Raw genomic sequence first — 27,871 nt, 5'->3', positions numbered from 1 at the left:
AAATTCCGGACTATAAGCCGCACCGGACTATAAACCGCACGTGCACACGCGTTTTTTACAAAGAAAGACCGTTCACAGAAAGCCTTTTTAAAGTTTTAATAACATACTTTAACATGTCTTTCTAAACATTGCCTGTGACGCAGCAGTAGCACCGCAGCAACACGGAAGTGTGCACGTGAGTTATTAACAAAGAAAGACTGGACACAGAAAGCTTTTTTAAAGTTTTAATAACATACCTTAACATTTCTTTCCAAACACTGCCCGTGACGCGGCAGTAATACCACAGCAACACGGAAGTCACACAAGACTAATAGGGCTGGATTAAAAAAAAACATACCCGGTAAAAGTCACTGAGACGCGGCGGTAACACAGCAGCAACACGGTAGTACAGCACCAACAGGGCTCGTTAAAAAACATACCAGTAAAAGTAGAAAAAGAGCTTCATCGTCTTCATCTTCCTCCTGTGCACTGAAACCATCCAAGTCTTCCTCCTCAGCGTCCGATTGGAATAGCGTTAGATATCCTTCGCCTCACACTTTCTCAGTCTCTCTTTCGTCGTCGCTTTTATGCATTTCTTCGAGTGTGATGAGGGTCTGTTCATGCTAATTTTATTCATGCACGAAGCGCTAAATTACATTAAACTAGAGTAGACGGGACCACGAAATAAAGGGTGACGCAACACGTCATCAACATCGACTGCCTTTACCTTAAAAACGGCATCATATGCATTTCTTTTGTCCCCCATAATGACGGTTTGTGTATAAAAGCTCCCTTTCAGTAATGTCCATCTTGATCTCGTTCTGTCTCTTCTTCGTGTGAATTATACGCCTATCAAAACACAAACTAGCACGTCTTCTTCGGCGCATTATCTCTTCTTCGTCTGTCTCGCTCTTGCTTCCTGCTAGAGCGCCCCGGAGGCCGTAAAAATCCATAAATACGACGCACCGCGCCGCCATTTAAGCTCTATTTCCCTCTTTGACAGCCAAATCGATTGCTTTTAACTTAAAAGCTGCATCAAATGCATTTCTTCGTGTGTTTTCCATGATGAGGGTGTGTGCGTGATGCGCGAAATGTTCAAAACACAAACTACAACGTCTTCTTCGGCGCATTATCTCTTCTTGTCTGTCTCGCTCTTGCTTCCTGCTAGAGCGCCCCCTGGAGGCCTTAAAAATCCATAAATACGCCGTGCCGCCATTTAAGCCTCGAAATTCAAAGTAACCTGAATAAAATGCATGAAAAGTTCACGTTCATTACAACTTGTTTTTGTTGAGCAAAATGTCAGAAGAATTGAATTTAAATGCTGATTGATTGGGTTTTAATACAATGCAGATGGTCCAAACAGCGCCACTGCTTTGTGTAATCTCTGAGTCACATGGCAGAGTAAGAGAAAGGGTTTAGAGCCCTTTGACGCAGGTCACCTAGCGTGCATTCCTACTAAAGCTCATAATAGTCACAAGCAACACAGTCAGAATAAGCAGCAGCCATAGTAGTGTTTCAATAGTATTTTTGTTGTTTTTTTCTTCAAGATACCGCAGTGTATAAAAGTGATCAAGTCATCACAAAAATCACGAAAAAATCCTTATATAAGCCGCACCTGACTATAAGCCGCAGGGTTCAAAATTTTGGAAAAAAGTCGCGGCTTATAGTCCGGAATTTACGGTATATATATTGTTCTGCCCTTTGTAATAAGTTTAAGTAGAAACACATGTTTACATGTAGTGCTTTACCTCCCTCTAATGGTTGCAGTGGGAAGTTGTTTTTGAGAGCAAACACAGGACGGCAGCAAGCAATGTCGACTCGTGTGCAGGTGTTAAGAACTGATGTTTAAACCTTTTATGTTGTGCCTTGGACAAGATTTGTCCGTGAGTATTATTCGAATTTTGAAAGACTATTTTATTTTGGTTATATGTGATGTTTAATGCAAACCTATTCACTGTAAATGTGATGTAGCTTGTATGTGTTTAGCTAACGCACAATTTTACTTGTATTTTCTCCTAGTTTTACGACGGTCTTAAGAGGGCAATGGTTTGAGGCCATTCTACAAATAAATCAGCTAAAAGAAACCAAGTCTGATTATTTGGAGCGTCGTTAACTTGCTGTCTAGCTGGTGAAAAACTAGATGCTTCAGAGTGAGGACAGCACATATATATATATATATATAAAATGACGGTATATATATATATATATATATATATACTATATATATATATACCGTAATTTTCGGACTATAAGTCGCTCCGGAGTACAAGTCGCATCAGCTATAAAATGCCCAAAAATGTGAAAAAAAACATATATAAGTCGCTCCGGAGTATAAGTCGCATTTTGGGGGGCAATTTATTCGACAAAATCCAACACCAAGAACAGTCATGAACGAGCAACAACAGGCTAAACGATAGGTATGCTAACGTGACATAAACACAAACGAAGAGCTGAGAACGGCCCTGACGTAAAATTCAGAGTTATTCAAAAAACTATTACATAAATAACACGTTAATAAAACCATCTGTGTCACTCCAATTCATTAAATCCATCGATCGTCCTTTGTCAACAATGCGTGCGCGCCGCTGACGGCGCTTGCACTTCAAAATATTCCACAGGCCCATATAACGATACATAAATTATATATCAAATAACTATTATATAAGCAATAATGTTATCAAACCATCTGTGTCACTCCAAATCATTAAATCCATCGATCGTCCTTTGTCAACAATGGGTGCGCGCAGCTGACGGCGCTTGCACTTCAAAATATTCCACAGGCCCATATAACGATATATAAATTAAATATCAAATAACTATTATATAAGCAATAGTATTATCAAGCCATCTGTGCACTCTAAATCATTAAATCCATCGATCAAATTCCTCGTCCTTCGTCAACAACGCCGCGCGTGCGCCCTGACGTCAGCCTCGTCGTTATTCCACAGATCTACTATATAACTATATTGTAGTGTTAACAAAGTTCAAGGAAAGACGTGGGTTTGGTAAACGGCTCTTTATTTAACAAAACAAACTTCCAGGCGTGTGGTGGCGTGGACTTCCAGCCACGGAAGTGGAAGAGAGCTCCATAGAATAAGACCGGGCGTGCGCATCTTCGTCATCCCGTGATCAATCTTTGTCCTTTATGTAAACAACCGCCGCGCCACGCCGCGTCGCGCTGCTGACGTCACTTGAAATTCAAATTACAGTAATCCCTTGCTACATCGCGGTTCGTTTATCGCGGTTTCACTTTTTTTTTTTTTTGGAAAATATTTGAAAAAAAAACTCATATGTCGCTCCTTATTATAAGTCGCCCCCCCCACCCAAACTATGAAAAAAACCGCGACTTATAGTCCGAAAATTACGATATATATATCATAGTATAGTAACATCATAAAGTATGAAAGTTCACATTCTAGAGTTTATCAGAACTATAGCTCTCCATCCAGCTTTGGCCATGTTCAACATCAAAACAGGGTAGGCATCAAATTACACAAGTTTGTCACAGTCATCTTGTTCACGCTGGATCAACATCATATTTTGGACAGTAAATGCTGATGTCAACATTTTAGTCACCATGTGACGAATACAAGGTACGATGCATGATGTAGAAATACAGAGAAAAAATAGTATGGCAAGTAAAAGAACTGTAACTTTCAAGAGAAGTTGCTTCCAACTGCCATCAAACAGCCACCAAAAGGGATGGACAACTTTGTCTGAAGTTTGATCCTGGAACATAGCCCTACGGAGATTGGGCTTGTAGATCATACTCGATGTGGGTGTCATCTTCTCCCATGGGAAAAAACTGAGTGCCACGTTTTGTCCCGTGTTCCAATGCTTGTAATTATCTGGTACGTCTGAGCCCCAGACACTGTCGTGGGGACGGAAGGTGGGAGCAACAGCTGCTCGTGTACTTCGCTGATGATGTTCCTGAAAATGTGTCAGACTGAGGAACACAGTGTGATCTGACACATATACGGAGGCACATGTGCCATCCCATTGTCCTGGAAGGACTGCGTAGCCTCGGCGTCCACAGAGCCACTATCGCCCTTCGATGATAGAGTGGGGATTTTCGCCTCCTGCTCGGATCTGTCTGAGGGCTACTGTGGCATTCAACGAGGTCTTGTCGAACGGTTGTAGACTCACGGTGGTGATGCAGCGCCTTGTGCTTCCCACCTTTATTCCATCAACATGATTTCGTTGGAAACACAGGGGATGTGAGATGGCATTACTCACTTCTAGAGCCATCCTGTTATGCAAGCCCATTAGTCTAACAGCCTGGTCCATCAGCAAGAGATTCACAAAAGATTGAAAATAGTTCAGTGTCTCTATGAAAGTGATTGTTTTCCAACTCCGATCCAAGGAAATAGTGCATGAACGATTTCGTCTCTGACGGACTGTATTTTATGGCTGCTTGGGGCATTCATACCCCAGACGGGATCATGTGGTTCAACGGTCGCAACAGCCCTGTGTTGACATCCAGAAGAGTGGTGCGCCGTTGTCATCTGATGATGCTGTATCTTCAGGTGTGGTCCGTTACCCACACTGGTGCACACACTCCTGTCCAGTTGGCGGGCAGCATCGGATAACCCTTGTGACCACAAAGTCACCAGTCATGTTGGTCGGAGAGCCCTCACCATTTGAAATAGCACTCCTACCCTGGCCCTCAGTGGTGATGTCCAAGGCTCCCATCCAGTTTCCTCCTGGAGGGCAGTCGTCCTCAATGCATTTGTGGGTTTTATTTCCTCTTTGGTATCCTGGACACTCCATGTCATTGGCAAACATGCTGCAGCCACAGCACAGACAAGCACTCCTCTGAGGGCCATTTTCTGTTCAGTTCCACAGAGCCACCTGTACCCCTAGGGAGCTCAATGGCCAGGGTTCTCAATTCTTCACTGGTTTGAGACTGAAGCCAAACTAAAATTGACTTCCCCTTTGTAGCCAGACTTCCCCGTGACCAGGGCCTAGAGGTCAAGCACTCTCTGCAGCTTACAGTGGCTGAGATGTATCCAGCTGGGTCTTTCTGCAATCTTAACAGCTGTGGGTGTGGCGAGTAGGACTTGGAATGGTCCCTCCCACTGGGGTGAAGACCACGTCTTTCGTTTAATCACTTTGATGAAGACCCAGTCACCTTGTTTTGCCGAGTCATCCTGTGAAGATAAAGATCAAGCGGCAGTAAAGTTGCATTTGACACATCTTTCAGTTTGATTTCAAAAGGTGTTAACCCTTCTGAAGTGGGGGTGATTCTCATATAGCGTTTCTTTTAGGTTCCCGTGTGGAGTATGCTTCACACAAACAGGACTTAAAACAAATCAGTGAGAATCTAAACCAAATGTTAGGGTGGTTCTCACTCTAACTTTTTTTGCAAGAACCACAGTATGCCTTTTGAACACTTGCAAGTGGAGAGCTTGTTCGTCACTGCATACAGCGATGATCGAACGAAGTCTGACTTTGGATTCTTGCAAGAGCATATTTATTGAGAAAAGCAGGGTGGGGGTGGGAGTGGACAGGATGGGGGTGAAACCCCTGGCCTCTGGTCAAATCATAGCAGGGGGTGTTTTACGACGTTGGGGGAAACAGAACAACTTAGATTGCTTCCTCTGCAGCTGGTCAATCGTTCAGAAGATCTTAGCACTTGGTTCTACTACTTTGTTAGGACAGGACATGTTTAGTTAATTAGTACAGGTTACATTCCAACATAAGCATAGAATGAAACTAATCTATCAACCCTAACATATCCCTCCTGTTTATCATGATTATGTCACCCCGATTAACAAACATAAGCAAGAAATTAGAATGAAGATAGAAAAATAAAAATAAAAACACAGAAACACCATTGTATTCATCACTTGTGAGGCATTTCCGACGGTCAAATCATCAAGTTTCTGTGAAAAACGTTCAGCCAATCAGCATTATCGCAATCTTCTGTCTGCAGCGCATTAAAATCATCACATTCGACATGCCTGAGATGTTGTATTCGCACTTCAGCTACGGTAGAAGACACAGATCTTGATGCAGCTGACTTCAAACATGAGATAACACAGGTCGTAAATGAGCACAACAATACCAGCACAACACGCATACGAGTCACAAGTTTCAACAGCAGTTGCCACCAAGCGCCAGAGAATAGCCATGAAAAGAAATCCCATTGATGTGGGATCTTGTCCTCCGACATGGCCTGCTGTAAATTCTTCAGTGAGTTCACGGCGTCGTTGATGTGAGTGTCATTAACTCCTGGAAAGTATGTGCAACAGGAAGTCCCAATAATGTGGCACACGCCACCTTGCTCTGCAGTCATCAAGTCCAGAACCATCCTGTTTTGGAAGACCATTTGTCCAATAGCCTGAATCTCTCTGTTTTATTCATCATTGACTTGCAGCAAGAGATTCCCAAAGGATTGAAAACGATAGTTCAGTGTCTCGATGAAGAGTGATTGTTTCCCAACTCCGATCCAAGGAAAAAGCGCATGAACGACTTTGTCTCCGACGGACCACACTTTGTGGCTGTCAGGGAAATTCGCACCCCAGACGGGGTAATGTGGTTCAAAGGCTGCAACAGCCCTGCGTCGACGTCCAAGAGAGTTGTGTGCGGTCGTCAGTTGATGATGTTGTATCTTGTAGGTGTGGTCTGTCACTCACACTGGTGAACACACTCGTGTCCAGTTGGCGGGCAGCATCGGACAACTCTTGTGACCACAAAGCCACGAGCCATTCTGAATGAAGTAGGTTCCGTCCGATGGTGCAGCCATGTTGGTAGGAGAGCCCCATCCTGGCACTCAGCGGTGATGTCCAAAGCTCCCATCTAGTTTCCTCCTGGAGAGCAGTCGTTAATGCATTCGTGGGTTTCGTTTTCTTGGATGAAACACGTGTAGTCCATTCCAGGTAGCCTTTTTGTTTAGGCCACTTGTGGCATCTGTCGTCCTTCAACAGTCACATTGAGATTAATCCAAAAGAGTTCGATCACAGGTTCTTTTCTGTGAGTCCAGGACGGTAGAGGTAGCATCACTGACTGTGACAGCACGGTGTTGAAATCCAACCCCTCCCACAGAGGCCATGCATTTCGCTTCAGTGACAGTCATTGTTCCGGCCTTCAGGTGAACTTGCGTGGAGGAAGGGGGGGTTTGGAACACACATAGCATCCCTCCTGTGTGTGGGATCTCACAGTGAACGTCAGCAATGTTCAGTGCAGTGGAGGTAGTCAGCAAGACTTGGAATGGTCCCTCCCACCATGGCTGGCCCAGTTTGTCCTTTTTGACGACCTTTATGTCTCCAGTCTCCTGGCTTGGAGCGGTTGTTGACCTGTGGGGAAGAAAGATCAGGCGGCAGTAAATTTGCATTTGTCACATCTTTCAGTTTGAGTGCTCTGATCATGCTATCTGCCAAGGACTGTTCTTTATTTTGCTTTTTGCAAATGTATCATTCACCAGTCAATTTTATTGCCCTTTTGAACTGGGCAAATAGGAATGTTTGCCAGAAGAGTTTGCGCACTTCCTAATGATTCCTCCTGACCAAAGACCATTTATGACAGGGGCTATCCCATTTATTGCCTCCTGATTTAAAGGAGATTCTCTGATCTTGGTTACTGGAGGAATGGACCGTAAGTCCTGTAGCAGTTAAAAAAAATGTTGATTAACCAGGTAAGCGCATAAGCGCGTGCCCTTAACAGCTACACCACTTCCTCATAGCTTCTTTAGTCACTTTTCAATCATCTTCCGATTGCTTCCAGCAAAAATTTGAAAAGTTTGAGAAAATTTTAACTTTATTAATGGTATGAAGCCAAATGTATTAGAGAATCTATGTCATAAAGTGTTATTACTACTATCTTTCACGATCTGTCCTACTCCCTCCCTCCTTCTGAGGCTTGGCGACGCCCATGCCTCACACCTTGACAAACATTTTGGGAGGATGTGTTCTTTACTACATATGATTCTATCATCATTTAATTTGACATTCTTTCCAAAACGCTTCTCAGTTTCCCAGTTCACACATCTTCTGCATGTGTTACTGGTTCTCCATTTTTTTGTCTCTAGTTAATTATCAATCCAAAAAAATTTTTTTTTAGCATTTAACTTACTCAAAATCACTCTTTCTTCAAAGGTTTTCTACTAATTTTCCATAGTAGTCTCCAACAACTTCAACCATTCAACCTGTATTTTCCTTTCATTCAGGCAATCCTTCAACCTTACTCATTTGCATCTTACACACAGTCTCCAAAAAAGAGTCTTTCTATCACATTGGTCTGAATTTATCCAAGCTCTCCACACAACATACATGTATCATTTTCAACTCAGTCTCTCGGATTTTAACTCACATATAGAAGTTTGTATAATCTTATAACACAACCAATCAATTATTCCTCTTAAATGTAGCAGTGCAATGTCTTAAATTCACAATTTTGCTTAATCCAATTCCTGAAAGCATGTTCTGTCATTTTTTTTCGAATTTCTCATGAGGGCTCGACACTAATATGCACTAGTGTGGATCAGTTTTTGCCCGCAAACAGATTTCTCTCTTTTCCTCTCATTTTTATTTTTCAAAAATGTTTCTGTTTTGCGGTGCAAATTGGATAGACAGTCTAGCAAATTTCTTTTCCCTAAAAGTTTAGCCAATTTCATCATTTTAACATGCATAGCTCTCGCGCTGGAGGGGTGGGGCCCGGCATCAATGATTCGTCACAGGCTGGCCATTTCCTGCAGTCAATCATGAGCTGGTTCCCGCCCACACACGTGAGGACAGCACATTCTAATTCTTTATTTATCTTTTAGAAGCAATTAGCATTTCTTTACCACAAATTTTAACTTTAGTGTGCACACAATTTGATCCCTGGTCATTTGTCATTCTATAATCTGACAATGAATCTAAACCAAAAGTAACGTTGTTTTTTTTTTTTCTTTTAATGCACTCAGAATGTCTCATGCTGTATGGAAATCGATTATTTCTTTATCTGTAGGAGCATGAGAGGTCAAAGGGGAGGAAGCTTGTCATGCTGAAAATTTGACTTATTCTATGCCTCTTCCTCCACCCTTTGATTGGTTTTGTTTTTTATGACGACACTCTCTTGACCAGTGTCCATGTTTCCCACAGTTGTCTGAATCTGATGGGGGTTTTGATTTGAATGGTGGCTTGCGACCTTGTTGGCCTCTAACTCTTCCTCTGCCCCTTTGGGATCTTTGGAAGAAGACCGTTGTATCTTCATCTAGATTATTATCATCATCATCTAGATGAAATACATCAGAACTTTTGCCTTTCTCGATCACTTTGTCAGCGTCTCTGGCCCACTGCATGGTTGTTGTAACACAAGCAGTGTCCGCTTCCACCAAGTGTTTCCTCACCCAGTTGCCTAATTCAGGGGGGAAACCAGTCTCAGCTGCATCATTGAATGGGATGCCACTGTGCAACTTGAATTCTTTTTCAAATCTTAATTGAATGGCGGCCTCATCACTTTTAATTTTTCAATTTTTTGTCTTTTGATTTTGTTCTCTTCTCTCTTGTGAAGCTTTCAACCACACTCTAGCACATTGCAGTTCTCTCTCTTTTCTTTCCTTTCTCAATCCCTTTGGCTTCCTAGCCACACTCTCCTCCAAAATGTCTACCACTACGTTCCACATTTCAACTTTCATCTTTCCTTGTACTCCATACTTTTTCTTCCACTTCGGCATGTATTGCATACAATTAGAAAATCTACTCGCCATGTACTTCTCATCTCCTTCAAGAGCCCCTTTATTTGGAGATTTGCAGTTTACATTTCCCATCTTAATTTGGTAGTTTTAGTTTTTTCAATTTTTTTTCAATTTTTTTCTTTGAGGATCCTCAATGCAGGTTTAAATTGACCTTTCAACAAATTTCTTGCCTGTGTTATTTGCTAGTACTGCTCTTTAGTCAATTTATCCTATCAGTCACTCTCTCAACCACACACGTTTTTTATCCCTGCCTACGCGAAGTCCTCTTTAAAAAAAGAGCTGCTCCATCCAGAGGGGGACTCTACAACACCCCCTCCTTTCCTGGGAATTAAAGACAACAGTCCTGTTACCCAGCCCTGCCAACGCGAAGTAGTACTCTTTAGAACAGTGGTTGTCAAATGGGGGTACACGGAGATACTCTAGGGCAGGGGTGGCCAACCAGTCAGAGACTAAGAGCCACATTTTTTACTGTGTCATCGCAAAGAGCCACATCATACACATGAGCACACATGAACACCCCCCCCCACACACACAAACACGCACACACACGCGCACACGCGCACGCACACACACACACACACACACACACACACACACACACACACACACACACACACACACACACACACACACACACCTCTGCTCAGCCAAATTTATTGTGTGACATTATTATGTCACGCACCAACATGATAATGACAAATTGAGCGTTCAACAAAAACCAACTTTAACTCTGTTAAAAACGTCCTGTGTTCTTCGTCATATATTCGTTTAGCTGTGCATTTTTTCCTTGCCATTTTGGCAAGCGTCTTGTCAGCTTTTCTGGACCTAATGGGCCCCCGTAGTCACAGTCGCCATTCCTTAAAGAGCCAGCAAAACCAATCGCTCTGTTTGTCCCTCCTCCTTTGTGGGATTTCACCTCACGCGCATGCGCGTTTGACCAAAATACCATATTGAACTCAAGCGAAGCAAATACGCACGAAAAATAAACACAAATGTTGATATGAACGTAAAAGAGCCGCATGAAACCAGCCAAAGAGCCGCATGCGGCTCGCGAGCCGCGGGTTGGCCACCACTGCTCTAGGGGGTACGTGAGATTTTACAAAAATATATTAAAAAGTTTGAGAACCACTGCTCCAGAAGAGCCACTTCATCCAGAGGGGGACTCTACAACACCCCCTCCTTCCACAAGACTTAAGATCTTCTGTCCTGCCTATTTACTTGTACATTTTCCTGTGCACTTTTACTTTTACACGTTTCACCACAACTTTAGGGCTTTTACTTACTTGTCCCCTGGTTCGTTGCACTTCCGGATCCCGTCAATCCACTGTTGTCAGACGAAGGCAAACCTAAGATGCTGGCCCAGCGAAGAATTTTCTTCCCAGGTCTTTCTTTTCCAGGTCCTCCTAATGGATGCTGGCTTGTCGACAATGCAGCACGTTGTCCTCCGTCGATCAGCAGTGGGTATGTGAGGGATCTGGGTCACGGCACCAAAATGATAGGCTGGTTCTCACTCACATTTATTTTGCAAGAACCACACGGGAGACAGTATGCCTTTTGAACACTTGCAAGTGGAGAGCTCGTTCGTCACGATGATTGAACGAAGTCTGACTTTGGATTCTTGCAAGAGCATATTTATTGAGAGAAGCAGGATGGGGGTGAGAGTGGACAGGATGGGGGTGAAACCCCTGGCCTCTGGTCAAATCATAGCAGGGGGTGTTTTACGACGTTGGGGGAAACAGAACAACTTAGATTGCTTCCTCTGCAGCTGGTCAATCAGTTCAAAGGATCTTAGCACTTTGTTCTACTACTTTGTTATAACAAGACATGTTTAGTTAATTATTACAGATTACATTCCAACATAAGCATAGGATGAAACTAATCTATCAACCCTGACACCAAAGGTAACTCACCCCCCCCCCCTGTTGACACATGGTGTGTGTCACAATTGCTGTTGCCTTAAAAAGTCATTCTGGTAAAACAGGTTTGTTATTGATGTGGCCAGTAACATCTTTATCGATTATCACACCTTTGTTTGTTTGAACTAATGCCATTTTTAATTTTGTGAATGCTTCTTCGGCTTCTGGTGTCCACGTGATTTTATCTTTGAGTGTAACGGCTGTCCATGAGCCATTTCTGTCAGTGGTTGAGCCATTTCAGCATCGAGTGGAACCCATGCTCTGCAGTAATTACACACAAACCTAAGAAAGACATACCGTTTTTTTCCATGTATAATGCGCCCCCATGTATAATACGCACCCTAAAAATGGCATGTCGATGCTGGAAAAAAGCCTGTACCCATGTATAATACGCACCCAGATTTTGACTTTTTTTTATTTTATTTTTATAAAGTCCCAATGATCGTCACACACGCATCTGGGTGTGGTGAAATTTGTCCTCTGCATTTGACCCATCCCCGTGTGATTTTGATCCATCCCTTGGGGGAGAGGGGAGCAGTGAGCAGCAGCGGCGCCGCGCTCGGGAATCATTTGGTGATCTAACCCCCCAATTCCAACCCTTAATGCTGAGTGCCAAGCAGGGAGGCAATGGGTCCCATTTTTATAGTCTTTGGTATGACCCGGCCGGGTTACTTAAGTCCGTAAACGTAAAATTATTTCAGAAAAAAGATCATCTTTGGGAACAACCGGATGTTATTCTGCCGGTCAGTATCACTGCGCATGCAGTAGCAAACTCGATAGCGAAGAAATATGTGAGACTCTCAACGGGATCACCAATATTTGAGTGATGTTCCAGTTATTTATCACAATTAGTTTACCAAGTCTGTGTTTTGAGTTCCTCCAATAAACCCTGGTCCAAGCTGCACTTGGTCGCCCCGCTCCTTTCCACACTCCATCCGTGACAAGATTTTCTTCAAAAATTGTTGTACCATGATTTTCTTCAAAAACAAAAAATTTTACCCATGTATAATGCGTACCCCAGATTTTAGGGCAATAAATTAGTTAAATTTTGCGCATTATACATGGAAAAAAACGGTAAGTTGTTTCGTTGTGACAGGTCGTGGTGTGCCAAATATAGCCTGTTTCCTGCCCTGTTGCACTTCTCTTCCTTTCGCTGAGAGTGTGTGACCAAGATAGTTTACTTCTGGCTTTACCCATTGTAACTTCTGTTTCCTGACTTCATTTCCTGTCTGGCCTAGATGCTGCAGGAGGAGAAGGGAATCTCGTCTGCACGCTTCCTTTGTTTCTGAAGCAATTAAAATATCATCAATGAAGACCAAAACTTGACTTTCAGATGAAGGCGTGAAACCAGCCATACAATTCATGATAATCAATCAATCACGGTGAAATAAGCCCTATTTGGCAGCAATGAATTTAGTAATGTGTGCGGATCAGGAACACTTGGTTCCCTGGTCTGTACTGTCATTCACTGCTCAGAAATCTTGTCTTATTCACCAATCAATTTCTTTGGCCTCTTGAACTAGAAAAAATAGGAGTGCTGCAAGGAAAGTCTGAGCACTTCTTCATAGCTTCTTTAGCCACTTTTCAATAATCTTCCGATTGTTTACAGCAAAAGTTTGAAAAGTTTGAGAAAAAGTTTAACCTAATGGTACGATGCCAAATGTATTAGAAAATCCATATGTCATAAAGTGATGTATTATTTCTATCTTCTATCCTACACTCCCCCCCTGTTGGGGCTTGACAAAAAGCCCAAGCCTCACAATCCTCGTACAGTATCACCAAGACAACTTTGTGGGGGGATATGTTCTTTACTACATTTGATTCTATCATGATTTAATGTGACTTATTTCCCTCAAAACGCTACTCAGTTTCCCAGTTCACACACCTTCTGGATGTGTTACTAGTTCTCCAGGTTTTTCCTATTATTTCTTTATTTTTCCTCTAGTTAATTAAAAGAAACCCTTTTTTTCTTTTCTAAGCATTAAAGTTGCTCAAAATCACTCATCTTCAAAGTTGTTCTACTAATTGTCCCATAGTAGTCTCCAACAATTTCAACCATTCAACCTGTATTTTCCTCTCATCCTGTCAGTCATTCGTTCTTGCTCATTTGCATCTCTCACACACACAGCCTCCATCACACACTGGTCTCACTCTTTCCAAGCTCTCTTCAAGCTGTTCACACATTCATACATCATTCTCAATTCACATTCCTCATCCTATCTCAAAAGTTCTTGGAAAAACAACCCACCAATCTAAAAAATGAACACAGAATAATTACCAGCAACTTAATCAGAATGTTTTTGTTGGTTTTTAGTTTAAGTAACTCATTCTCTCTGGTTTAACTCACATGTAATTGTTAGTATAGTCTTATAACACAACCAATCAATTTTGCTTCTTAAATTTAGTATTGCAATGTCTTAAATTCATAATTTTGCGTCATCCAATTCCAGAAATCATGTTCTTTCTTTCTTTTCAACTTCTCATCAGGGCCACACACTCATCCAGTGTGGACCAGTTTCTGACGACAAACAAATCTTTGTTTTCCTCTCCTTCTTAATATTAGTGTGAAGACGAAGGCCTTCACACTTATGTTATTCTACACCATTCACTCTATTATATTTATTCCTCACACTTTTTGATGTGCTACTCCTTCCTCATAATTCATCCGATTCACTCCATTCCAATTTTGACACATTCCAAAAATTCACCCAAGAGATGCTTGCAGTCAGTTAATTCCAAAAGTTTTCCGTTTTCACAAAATTCGCAAATTTTACGGCAAATATTGTCTCCATTCATTGTTAATGGCACATTCAACATTTCACATTTATGACGTTCCAGTTTGAAATTCACATCATTCAGCACAGTCAAATCACATCGAGGAAGATTTTCAATATTCCCGAAATTGCCAAATTAAAAAAATTTCACATTTTCACGTTTAATTATTAATTCCTTATTTGGCGATCGAGTAAAATTGATTAAAATTTCCGTAAAAGTTTACAAAATTTCGTAATTTCTACATTCTTCAACTGATTCAACCCGTTCCAACATCATTCTGCAGCATTCCCCAAGAATTAATTCAGCTTCTTCGCCTTCACACGCAATTTCTCCAGAAATTGCATTTTCTAGTTTCAAGATCATTTTGTTTTTGTGTTGCGGTGCAAATCGAATAGACCACAGTCTAGTAAATGTCTTTGCACACTATTTTAGCCAATTTCATCATTTTAACACAGACACACAGAGACACACACAGAACACAAGGACAAGACAAGTGCCCACAATAAAGACACAGGACACAAACAACACCAACAAGCTCAGTGGCCTAAAGGTAGAGTGTCCGCCCTGAGACTGGAAGGTTGTGGGTTCAAACCCCGGCCGGTTCACACCAAAAACTATAAAGATGGGACCCATTGCCTCCCTGCTTGGCACTCAGCATTAAGGGTTGGAATTGGGGGGTTAGATCACCAAATGATTCCCGAGCACGGCACCGCTGCTGCTCACTGCTCCCTTCTCCCCCAGGGGATGGATCAAAATCACACAGCGATGGGTTAAATGCAGAGGACAAATTTCACCACACCCAGTGTGTGTGACGATCATTGGGACTTTAACTTTAACTTAACTTTAACAACCAACGCTGCACAAACGTCATCCTCTATTTTGATGTTTTGGTTTTACTATTTTGTCATATTAGTGGCCTTTATCCTCCAAGTTTTGACACCTCTATCATTGGCATACATCAGCATTGTTTATATATTGGGAAATTTAACAGCATTGGTCATACTTCTTGTCTGTTGAGGAGTTCTAATAATCTGACCATGGCATCTTTTGCTAGTATATGGGGGATGTTTCAGGTCTGTTAAATTTGGATACATGTTTTGCATAGGACCAAAAGGAGCTTTTGCCTCAGGCTCCTCTGCTTGAGCCACGCCTTGACCTGCGACTGGAACAGTGCCTGCGCACTGTGGCCTCATTGTCTTTTAAACATTTGCGGCCTCATCACTTTTAATCACACTAGCATCAAGTTTGGCAACTTATTTAACATATACTTCTCATCTCCTGATACATTGTCAGGGACACTGTCTCCCACCCATTTTAGTCAATTTAGTCCAACTGTCAAATCCTGGGGATTTCTAAAGCTGGAAGGTTTCTTTAGTGGGATAATGACTTCTTCCCATGGGCTCACCACCTGTGGGAGGGGCCAAAGGGTGCAATGTAAGCTGGGTGGCGGCCAAAGGTAGGGACCTTGGCGGTCCGATCCCCGGCTGCAGAAGCTGGCTCTTGGGACATGGAATGTCACCTCTCTGGCTGGAAAGGAGCCGGAGCTGGTGTGCAAGGCAGCAAAGTTCCGACTAGACATAGTCGGACTTACCTCCACACACAGTTTGGATTCCGGTACAAGCCCTCTCGAGAGGGGCTGGACTCTCTTCCACTCTGGAGTTGCCCACGGTGAGAGGCGTCGATTGCTGCAGCTGGGCGCCTGCACATTGGGGTTCACCCCGGTAAACGAGAGGGTAGCCTCCCTCCGCCTTCGGGTGGGGGGACGGGTCCTGACTGCACCAAACAGCAGCTCAGAGTACCCACCCCTTTCGGAGTCCTTGGAGGAAGTGCTGGAGAGCGCTCCTTCTGGGGACATCGTTCTACTGGGTGACTTCAATGCTCACGTGGGCAATGACAGTGAGACCTGGAACGGCGTGATTGAGTGGAACGGCCCCCCTGATCTGCCCCCAAGCGGTGTTCTATTATTGGACTTCTGTGCTTGACACAGATTGTCAATAATGAACACCATGTGCAAACATAAGGGTGTCCATGTGTGCACTTGGCACCAGGACATCCTAGGCCGCAGTTCGATAATCGACTTTGTAGTTGTGTCATCGGATTTGCGGCCGCATGTTTTGGACACTCGGGTGAAGAGAGGGGCGGAGCTGTCAACTGATCACCACCTGGTGGTGGGTTGGCTCCGATGGTGGGGAAGATGTCGGTCCGACCTGGCAGCCCCAAACGAACTGTGAGGGTCTGCTGGGAACGTCTGGCAGAATCCCCTGTCAGGAAGAGCTTCAACTCCCACCTCTGGCACATCCTGGAGGAGGCGGGGGACATTGAGTCCGAGTGGAACATGTTCCGTGCCTCCATTGTTGAGGCAGCCGACCGGAATTGTGGCCGTAAGGTCGTTGGTGCCTGTCGTGGCGGCAATCCCCGAACCCGCTGGTGGACACCGGCGGTAAGGGATGCGTTCAAGCTGAAGAAGGAGTCCTATCGGGCCGTTTTGGCCTGCGGGACCCCGGAGGCAGGTACCGGATGGCCAAGCGGAACGCGGCTTCAGCGGTTGCTGAGGAAAAAACCCGGGCGTGGGAGGAGTTTGGCGAGGCCATGGAGAACGAATTCCGGATGCTCTAGACCCTGCAAACATTTTTTTGGCCCTCGGGGTGTCGAGTTACATGGTGGATAGGATGGTAAAAGACGATGCGTTAGTGTGTATTGGATTCGGCCCAGACGAATTGGCTAAGATGAAATTCCAAATTTCAAAGCTTGACATGGAAGACCTGAAGAAGGGGGCCTGAGTAAGGGTTATTTAAAAGTTAGTTCTTCAAAATTAACTATTGTTAAATTGGTAAAAGGGAATTTGTTGGTTGAACCAGTAAACCTCCATTCCCGTTGCAAATGTCACCAGAAGATGGTGCCAAAGTCAGATTGACCTAACTAGTAAATTAATAGTTTAAAAAGTCATCGATTAGATGAAGACTTGTTCTGAAGCTCAGCAACACACAATTTTGGATTATGTTATATTATTTTGTTTTGCTATAACGTACTTTGAAACTGCTGGAATATTTTAATTTGCTAACTAGGGAAGCCCATGCTCATCGTTAGGGATGAGAATGAGACATGTTAATCACAGTTAGAGTAAGCTGCAATATACTTTATTTTATTCTGTTTTGCAATACTGTATAGTTAGTAGCAACTTGAGCAGCATCATAGCACTGATGTTTCATTTACACATGAATGTATTAAGAGTTGAGTAAGGACAAGGGGTTGACAGTGATACCGTGTGTGGAAGACTGCAATCCCACGCTTGAGCTTGTCATAATACGTTTTGAAGATGCTTGAGTGTTGTAATCTGCTAACTAGGAGAATCCACGATCATAGTTATGATTATGTGTTAAATTGACTATTGTGAAAGTATGTGTTATTATTGTCACGATGTTTAATCAATATCAAACATGTATGTAATATTGATGTTCCATTTACACATGAATGTATAAATGTGAGCGAAGACAAGGAGGCGGAAGGGGTTAATGGTGATACTAAGTGGTGGAAGACTGAGATCCCACACATGAGCGTGACCCGAGGTCACGTTCATCCAGTTGAGTTCCAAACAAAATGCTCTTTGACGGAACACAAGTCAGAGAAAAAACATTAGCAAAAGTCACGTTGACGGACAGTTGACAAGATTTGGAAGTGGGAAACAGGATGAAGCATCCCTCAGAAAATTGTTACTTCCCTGAGAACATGGTCACCTCATCTGCTTGAATCCGGTTGAGACCGGCCGAGATGCAGGTGCAGTCTATTCTGGAAGCATTTGGGTCATCTGAGGCCAATGTATGACGTCATGGAAAAAAAATGGTACGTGACCAAGCAGGCATAGTACCCACGAACTGAACTGGTATAAAAGGTTCGTTCGGACAAAGAGCATCGCTCTCTCTCGCCCGGTGGGCTCTCCCGTCAGGGGTTTGCCCCTGCAGGCTACTGCAGTGGGTCGAGAATGCCGATTAGACAAAGATAGATTTAATTCTTTCTGAGATTAACCCAAGGTCCGTTAAGATGAATTTATACTATCTTCAAATTTGACTTACCGTGTTTTTCCATGCATAATGCGCAAAATGTAACTAATTTATTGTCCTAAAATCTGGGGTGCGCATTATGCATGGGTACAACAATTTTTGAAGAAAATCTCCCTCGAAATAAAACTTGAAATCACACCTTTCTTCTTGTTTGTTGTCAATCCCGCATCGCATTCAGCCATCCTGCCCAACACAGTCAGTAAAATTCATAATTGACGACACATCGTTTGATGCGATGGTGCAATCCTTGATGGTGTGTTATTGTCAAATATTGTTTGTTTTTTAATCTCCATCGCAGACCGGATATTATATGGAGGCCGCCATGACAGTATGCGCAGAACGGATGCGCAAGACACGTCAGCTATATAAAGAGCGAGAGTTCAGTTCTCTACGTATTAGTTTCAATTCACAGTTTAATTAGCAGTTTCAATCAGCAAATAACAAAATGCGTATTACAGGTAATGTTTTATTTCACAACACTTTGCCTTGTTCCTTTCTTCTCTGCTGTTCACTTCAAACACGCTCCATACGAACACAATGCTCTCGTATCAGACGCTTGCTCGATCACCTGCTCGTTTGCTGTCACAATGTACCCTACACAAATCCGAAACATTTCTTCGCTATCGAGTTTGCTAGCGCATGCGCAGTGATACTGACCGGCAGAATAACATCCGGTTGTTCCCAAAGATGATCTTTTTTCTGAAATAATTTTACGTTTACGGACTTAAGAGTCAATATTTGGGTGCGTATTATACATGGGTACAGGTTTTTTTCCAGCATCGACATGCCATTTTTAGGGTGCGTATTATGCACGGGGGCGCATTTTGCATGGAAAAACACGGTAGTCAAATTGTAAGCTTAAAGACAAGCTAGGAGATGCAGACCTCGTTGCAGGAGTGAGGAGCCATTTTTAGGGCGTCGTCATCTCCATTCTTTAGGCCAGCCTGTTCTTTTAAACAGAATTCGGATTTTTGAACAAGGAGAACTGATCACTCGACTTTTCCACCAAACAGCATTTTAGACCTCTAGCCTCTTACCCTTTTTTACTATATATTTTTTTTTTTTTTTTTTTTTAAAACGTTTATTTCGAACATTAAAGAAATACAGGAAAAAAAATAAAAATACAGAAAAATGATAACTCCATAGTACAATAGAACATAAAAGAAAGAAAAAAGATATTGCATTATAATTTTCCTTTATCGTAAAATCATATTTGTTCAAAAAGGGAGTAGAAGGAAGCCTAAGCTTATCTGACTCTACCCCATGTAACTACATGTTTCTGTTTGATTCTGTCAAGAATTTGTCCATAGTCAATATATTAAAGAGAAAAAATATATATATTTTCTTTAGATAAATACAAAAGCAACTTAAACAACTTCACAGCATGTTACGGTATCCCGTCAATATTTTGTCCTTATACATTTTTTTAAACTTAGGTAAGGTACTACAGTTCTTTAATTCTTCACGGCTGGTGTTCCATAATTCCACACCTCTAACTGTTATACAATGTAACTTTAAGTTTGTTCTCACCAAATCTCTTTTAAACATACGTGTTCCTCTTAAATAATAGGTACTTTCCCTCCACTCAAACAACCTCTGGATACTGTTTGGTAATTGATTATTTTTTATTTCGTACATGAGTTGGATGGTTTTAAAGTCGACTAGGTCGTTGTATTTCAGTGAGTTCAATTTAATAAAGAGAGGGTTAGATGGTTCTCTATAATCAGCATTATTTACTAGTCGTATTGCTTTTTTTTGAAGAATGAAGATTGGATCTGTGTTTGTTTTGTATGTATTGCCCCACACCTCCACACAGTACATAATGTATGGGAGTATGAAGGAGCAGTACAAGGAATATAATGATGACTGATTTATAAGGTCTTTTACTTTATATAATACTGCTAGTGATTTTGAAATTTTTGATTTGATATACATTATATGTGGTTTCCAACTTAATTTATTATCTATAAGCACTCCAAGAAATTTTACTTCATTTACTCTTTCTATTTCTATATTATTTATTGTAAGAATTTTGTCTGTGTTGGTCGGACGGTTTCCAAATATAATGTACTTTGTTTTACTTAAATTTAGTGTTAGTTTATTTGTGTCAAACCAACTCTGTAATTTTTCCATTTCAATACCCACAGTATCCAATAGTTCAGCGGTGGCCAACCCGCGGCTCGCGAGCCGCATGCGGCTCTTTGGCTAGTTTCATGCGGCTCTTTTACGTTCATATCAACATTTGTGTTTATTTTTCGTGCGTATTTGCTTCGCTTGAGTTCAATATGGTATTTTGGTCAAACGCGCATGCGCGTGAGGTGAAATCCCGCAAAGGAGGAGGGACAAACAGAGCGATTGGTTTTGCTGGCTTTTTAATGAATGGCGACTGTGACTATGGGGGCCCATTAGGTCCAGAAAAGCTGACAAGACGCTTGCCAAAATGGCAAGGAAAAAATGCACAGCTAAACGAATATATGACGATGAACACAGGACGTTTTTAACAGAGTTAAAGTTGTTTTTTGTTGAACGCTATGGCAAGCCATTCTGCCTGATATGTCGGACGTCATTGGCGCATTTAAAAGCTTCAAATGGTCAGCGCCACTTCAGCTCACTTCATGCCAATATCGATAAGGACTTTGCAAAAGGGACTGAATTTCGCAAGCACAAGTTTGGAGACTTTGAAAAGTCAGGCAGAAAAATAGGTACAGTTTTTCAAAAAAATTAAGAAGCACTCAGAGACTGTCACACTTGCATTGTTTCAACTGGCTTGGAACATTGCACGGGCTAAAAAGCCATACAATGAAGTGGAGTTCGTTAAAATATGCCTCAGTGACGTTATTGAAATCTTGTCTCCTGAAAACGACGAACTCAAACGAATGGTCTGTCCCGCCACACATAGTAAGTGAAAAAACTTATTATGTTTTTGTTTGTGGAATTTGTTGAACTGAGAGTTTGTCTGTGTGAGACAATGCCCACAATGTTCATTGTTGAAAATGTGGTCTTTGGTCTGTGGTTTTAGTACTGTAGGAGTCAATTTGTCATTATCATGTTGGTGCGTGACATAATAATGTCACACAATAAATTTGGCTGAGCAGAGGGGTGTGTGTGTGTGTGTGCGTGTGCGCGTGCGTGTGCGTGCGTGTTTGTGTGCGTGTGTGTGTGGGGGGGGTGTTCATGTGTGCTCATGTGTATGATGTGGCTCTTTGCGATGACACAGTAAAAAATGTGGCTCTTAGTCTCTGACTGGTTGGCCACCCCTGCAATAGTTGATCCAGGTCCTCCCCACTACAAAGCAGGTTGTGTCATCTGCAACAACCTGGAGACCTTGCATATATCATTGACATACAAAATAAATAACAAGGGGCCTAATATTGAGCCCTGAGGAACCCCACACTTTACCTGCTTTAGTTTTGATTTACAGTCCATAAGTTGCACATATTGAGTCCTGTTTGATAAATAACTGTTTAACCAAGTGAGTGACATACCTTGTATCCCATATCTTTCAAGTTTTGTTAACAGTTTTTCATAATTTACAGTATCAAAAGCTTTTTTAAGATCCAAGAAAACACCTACAACATATCGTCTATTTTCAATAGCTGTTGTTATTTCAGCTACGAAATCTAACAAAGCTAGTGTGGTGGTCCTATTTTTCCGAAATCCATACTGTTGGTCACAGAATATTTTGTTTTGTAATAAAATCATCAAGCCTTTTATAAAATATTTTTTCTAATATTTTGGAGAATTGTGGGAGTAGAGATATTGGCCTGTAATTTGAGAATATGTGTTTGTCCCCAGCTTTATATATCGGAATCATTTTAGCAGTTTTCATTTCACTCGGAAAAACACCATTTGTCAGAGATTGGTTACAGATATGTGTAAGGGGTTTCACCACACATTCAATAATATTTTTAACAAGTGACATATCTATCCCGTTACAGTCGGTTGACTTTTTACCTTTAAATTCTCTAACAATTTCTATTATTTCCTTCTCATTCGTTCCCCTTAGAACCATACTTTCGGCTATGGGTACATCCTTAAGTAGGTCACTTGTACTCCCTTTTTTTGCTACTTCCTCTGCCAAAGTAGGCCCAATACCAACATAGTAATCATTAAACTCCTCTGCAATCATAGTAAGATCATTTATAGTTATGTTATTACTGTTTGCAAAGTAAGAAGGATATCCTGGCTTTCCAGTTCTGTTTTTAATAATCTCATTTAACACTTTCCATGTTATTATTGTATTACTCTTGTTTTCCTCCAGTATCTTGCTATAGTAGTCCCTTTTAGTGTTTCTCATTATTTTAATCAATTTGTTTTTGTAGATCTTATATTTTAATTCAGCTTCCTTTGTTCTTATCTTTAAGAAATCTTTGTATAATAGGTTTTTCTTCTTGCAAGCACTTAAGATTCCCTTTGTTTGTTTGGTTTTTCCATTGAATTTAGTTTAACTGCTTTCTTTACAAGAGGACAATTTTTATCATAAAGTTCGGATATAATGGCCATGAATGTGTTGTAGGCTTCATTTACATCACCCACATATACCTTTTTCCAGTCTTGTTTTAAAAGATCATTTTTGAATGAGTTAAATGAATTACCAGAGTTCATTCTACACATTTTAAAAGTTATAGCATCCTTTTTTTTCTTTGTACAGTCCTGGATCACTGCAAACACTGGCAGGTGGTCGCTTGAATCATTTATTATCAGTCCAGTTTTTACTTTCTTTTCAATTACTTTTGTAAATATATTATCAATTATTGTGGCACTGTGAGATGTAATTCTAGTCGGACGGGTTATTGCAGGGTAGAGACTCATACTGTACATTAAGTTAATAAATTCTCTTACTGGAGTCAGCTGAAGTGGGTTCAATAGATCTATATTATAATCGCCACAGACGTACACCATTTTCGTATTGATTTTTCTTTCATACATTCCTGATAATAGTTCACAAAATGTCTCAATACATGAACCTGGACATCTGTATACACAGCTTACCAGAATGTTTTTAGATGATTCCATTTCTATTTCAACTGTAATACATGATATTATCTATTGCTTGAGACATACTTCTTACTATCTTACACTTATAGTTTTTATCTATGAATAGAGCAACTCCTCCACATCTTTTTACCTTCCTATTTAATGTATAACTCTCATACCCCTCTATGTCGATCTTTTCAAAGTGATCTTCCTTTAACCAGGTTTCAGATATTGCAATTACAGTAAACGGATTATTCATATCTTTTAAACATTGTTTGATCTTAGAGATGTTTGCTTTCAAGCTCCTACTATTAAAATGTATAATTGATATTGCTCTATTTGTTGTTACATTCTTGTTAAATTGCTCTACAGTATAGTATTTGCTGTTCCTTTGAGTGTAGTTGATGAAGAAGTTATTCTCAGGATCAATATTGTTCTCTATGTCAAATCCCTTATGGTCAGTGAAGTCAAATGTTTTCAAATCAAGTTCTTCATTTTCAGTTATCAGTGCTTGTTTGTTAAACACACCAGTTGGAAAAGAAAGGCATTTGTCAGTACTGGTCATGGTAGGTTGATAATTTCACCAGGTTTTTACATTCCATGATCTAAAGGTACCACAACTTGAGGTTCAACAAAATGATGTACAGGTTACTAGTCTCCTTCGTACCTCTTAAGTTGCTCTATGGCACTGATGCAGAAACCATGAGAACTTTCTGCTGCCCCAACAGGTTTGATGAACACCTTACAACCAGCAGTCCAAGTGGACTGTATTTTACCGCTTTTCTTAAGAGCTCTTGCTTTCTTAGCTATTTCACCATTTTTCTTGGTGAGGTGTTCATTAATGTACACGTTCGTGCCTTTTAGTTTTCTACCTTGTTTGAGCAGATTTATCTTACTTTTCCTGTTTGTAAATCGGACAATTATAGATGGTATGACAGGCTTACCATTTAAACTCTTAGTTGGCAGAGTGTGGCATGCCTCAATATTGACAATGTCAATGGCGATGTCTTTACTCTGGAGGAAAGTTTTTACCTGCTCCTCTGTTGTCTCCTCATGTTCAGGATTATCCTCTGAAGCAAGGCCTTTCACAGCCTGCTGGTAGCTCCGTGGTTTGATCTTTAAACCTGTGATGATGACATCGCTCATTCTTGAGTACTGCTCCAAATTGTCTAATCTATTTTCCAGGCTGACAATTTTCTTATTTTGTTCAATGTTTAATCGTTTGAGCTGCTTCACCTCTCCCATCAGCTCTGTAATAATGGCCTGTTGCTTCATTATGGTTTCCACATTTGAAGACATCACTTGCATTGATAACTTCAGCTCCTCCATGTCCTTCTGAAGCACTTTCATGGCCATCCCGGCTATCAATCAAGGCCTGGTGGTGGGTGTCCTCGTGGGGCTGATGGCGTTTGCCTACTGGGCCTGGTGGTAGCTGGCCTCCTGGTACCTGGTGTTGGCTAGGCTCCTGGAGGGATGATCGCTGGTCCGGCGCAGGTGGCTAGAGGTCCGGTGAAGGCCGCGGGTCCGGCGTTGCTGGCACGCAGTCCGCCGACGGCCGCAGGTCCGGCGTTGCTGGGGAGCGTTTCTGGCTCGAGGTCCGGCGACGGACGCGAATCCGGCAACGCTGGAGTGGGACCCTAATGCGGCCGCGAGTCTGATGGCGCCGGGAGGAACCCCAGTGGCGGCCACGGGTCTGGAGTCGCTGGAGCGAAATCCGACGCCGGCCGCGGAGCCGATGGCGCTGGAAGGCTCCGACGTTTGGTGGCTCGGCGACTTCCCGACAGGGAAGAAGCCTCGGCGTGATCGCTCCTCGACGAGATCGCTCTTCAATCAAAGTTTTTGAACAATGAAAATAAAACGAAAAGAAAATCTTGTTGTAAGAACAATGGTTTGCTGTTGAGATCCCAAGCGGGGTTCCTGCAAAGTCTGATGCGCAACGGTTACTTCCGGGTTTGAGACTCTCCGTCGTGTGTTGTTCAGTGTTCTCAATCGAGAGAACTTCGAGACTGAATTCTTTTTGCTCTTTTGAGAAGGGTGAGTGGAAATTATTGTTAGTTGTTCGAACAATTGAAACTTGTAATTCTTTTTCTTCTTTTTTTATCTAATACTTTTTTTATCTCCACTGTATATTGTGTATTGTGTATATACTGTCCATATTTTTTTAAATTATATATATCTCTTACTTTTTAAAATCTTTTATCCCCTTCCCCGCATGCGTGTGTGTGTTAGGGTTTGCAGAATATCTTCATCGTATGATTATGTTGGAAGGTAACCTGTAATAATTTACCTAGCTTGTCCTGTCTTACCAAAAGTAGTAGACCAAAGTGCTAAGATCTTTTCACCTGATTGACTAGCTGCAGAGGAAGCAATCAAAGTTGCTTTGTTTCCACAAAGTCGTAAAAGGCCCCCTGCTATGCATTGATCAGCAGGGGAGCGGCTTCACCCCATCCTGTGTTCCCACACCTCCACTTTCAACCCCACTGTGTTTCTTCTCAATAAATATGTACCTGATGAGGCCTGAGTCAGACTTCATTCGACCATCGCTGTAAGCACAGCGACGAGTGAACTCTCCGCCTGCAGGTGTCTGAAACGACTAACTTGTCTCCAGTGTGGTTCTTGCAAAATAAGTTAGAGTCAAAGTCAAAGTCAGCTTTATTGTCAATCCCTTCATATGTCAAGACACACAAAGAAACCGAAATTCCGTTTCCTCCATCCCACGGTGACGAGACATACAAGTAGGCGACACAAAACAAAAACAAGAAGGCACAAACCATAAATAATAAATAATAAATAAAATAAAATGAGCGATGAATAAATAACAGACCAATAACCCATTAAATAAGAGGGGCAAAACCGAGCCAGTGCGCATACAGCAAGAACAGGACGCTACGCTGAAAGGGGGAGCGAGTTCAGGATCCTAACAGCCTGGAGTACGAAGCTGTTGGAAAGTCTGGTGGTGCGGGAGCGCAGGCTCCTGTACCGCCTCCCAGAGGGCAGAAGTTCAAACAAAGAGTGAGCGGGGTGACTCACATCACTCACAATCTTGGTCGCCTTGCGGGTGAGATGGGAGGTGTAAATGTCCTTCAAGGAGGGGAGAGAAGCACCAATAGTCTTACTAGCCGTTTTCACTATGCGCTGCAGGGCCTTCAAGTCGTGGTCAGTGCAGCTGCCACCCCAGACAGCAATACAGCTGGAGAGGACGCTCTCAATGGTGCCGCGGTAAAAAGTAGTCATGACGGCCGGAGGAGCCCCCGCCCGCCTGAGTTTCCGAAGGAAGTACAGGCGGCGCTGGGCCTTCTTCGCCAGCGACGCGGTGTTGGTGGACCAGGAGAGATCCTCACTGATGTGCACCCCCAGGAACCTGGCGCTGCTCACTCTCTCCACCACAGCACCGTCGATGGTCAGCGGCAGGTGCTGGGCGTGACCCTTCCGGAAGTCAACAACAATCTCCTTGGTCTTGTCGACGTTCAGCAGGAGGTTGTTGTCCCTGCACCACGCGGTCAGAAGGTCAACCTCCAGCCTGTATTGAGTCTCGTCTCCCTTGGTGATGAGACCCACCAGAGTCGTGTCGTCAGCAAACTTCACTATGCGGTTGCCGCTGCAGGTGGCAGCGCAGTCATGCGTCAGGAGGGTGAAGAGCAGCGGACTGAGCACGCAGCCTTGGGGGGCCCCTGTGCTCAGCGTGATGCTGGCGGAGATCTTGTGTGAGCACTACCCTAACATTTTGGTGCCGAAACCCGGGACCCTCATACCCGCCATCTGGCTGACGGAGGACGACGCGCTGTACACCGTCGACGGGCCAGCGTCCATTAGGAGGACCTGGTAAAGAAAGACCTGGGAAGGAAATTCTTCACTGGGCCAGCATCTTAGGTCTGCCTTCGTCTGACAGAGGTGGATTGACGGGACCCGGCAGTGCAACGAACCAGGGGACAAGTAAGTTAACGCCCTAAAGTTGTGTGATTGTGTTGTTGTGAAACGCGTAAAAGGTAGAGGTGCACGGAATATAGCTTAGCCTGGGTTCGAGTTCCAGGGGAAGAAACAGACTAAGAAAAGCAGAGCTTCTTTTTCGTTCATCGAAGAAGTGCGTAGATTCTTCTTTGTCTGTTCTTCCAAGCTGAGGGATCTGGCTTGGGTTAGAGTCCCAGTGGAAGGAACGTGCTAAGAAACACGGAGCTTCTTTTTTTTTAATCAAAGAAGGGTGTAGATATTTCTTTGTACGTTTCTCCGGCCAAAGAACAGCTTGGGTTCAAGTCCCAGTGGAAGGAACAGGCTAAGAAAGAACAGAGTTTATTTTTCCTAATTGAAGAAGGGCGTAGATTCTTTTTTCTGTCCGTTCCTCCAAGCTGTGTTGGAGGGTTTTACACCCATCCTGGATAGGCCTAAAAATAAAAAGCGCTGGAGTTTGTGTGGTTGAGAGTGCGACTGGTAGGATAAATTGACTGCAAAGAGAATTTGGTGGAAGGTCAATTTAAACCTGCATTGAGGAT

At 42.5% G+C, this 27,871-nt stretch overlaps 1 protein-coding gene and 2 long non-coding RNA genes across 3 annotated transcripts in view; 2 read left to right on the top strand and 1 right to left on the bottom strand.

Moving 5' to 3' along the window:
* Positions 1-27,871, bottom strand: part of LOC119124049 — a 793,622-nt gene that overhangs the window by 482,086 nt on the left and 283,665 nt on the right. The gene's annotated exons all lie outside the window — the stretch shown is intronic.
* Positions 1-27,871, top strand: part of LOC119124129 — a 288,366-nt gene that overhangs the window by 237,042 nt on the left and 23,453 nt on the right. The gene's annotated exons all lie outside the window — the stretch shown is intronic.
* LOC119124121 lies at positions 17,665-26,047 on the top strand. Its single transcript, XR_005098186.1, has 3 exons — positions 17,665-17,792; positions 17,916-17,920; positions 26,017-26,047. It is a non-coding gene; the product is annotated as an uncharacterized LOC119124121 (long non-coding RNA).

Source organism: Syngnathus acus, chromosome 6, assembly GCF_901709675.1.
Source record: "Syngnathus acus chromosome 6, fSynAcu1.2, whole genome shotgun sequence".
Classification (NCBI taxonomy): Eukaryota; Metazoa; Chordata; class Actinopteri; order Syngnathiformes; family Syngnathidae; genus Syngnathus; species Syngnathus acus.
This window is presented reverse-complemented; position numbering and strand designations above follow the sequence as displayed.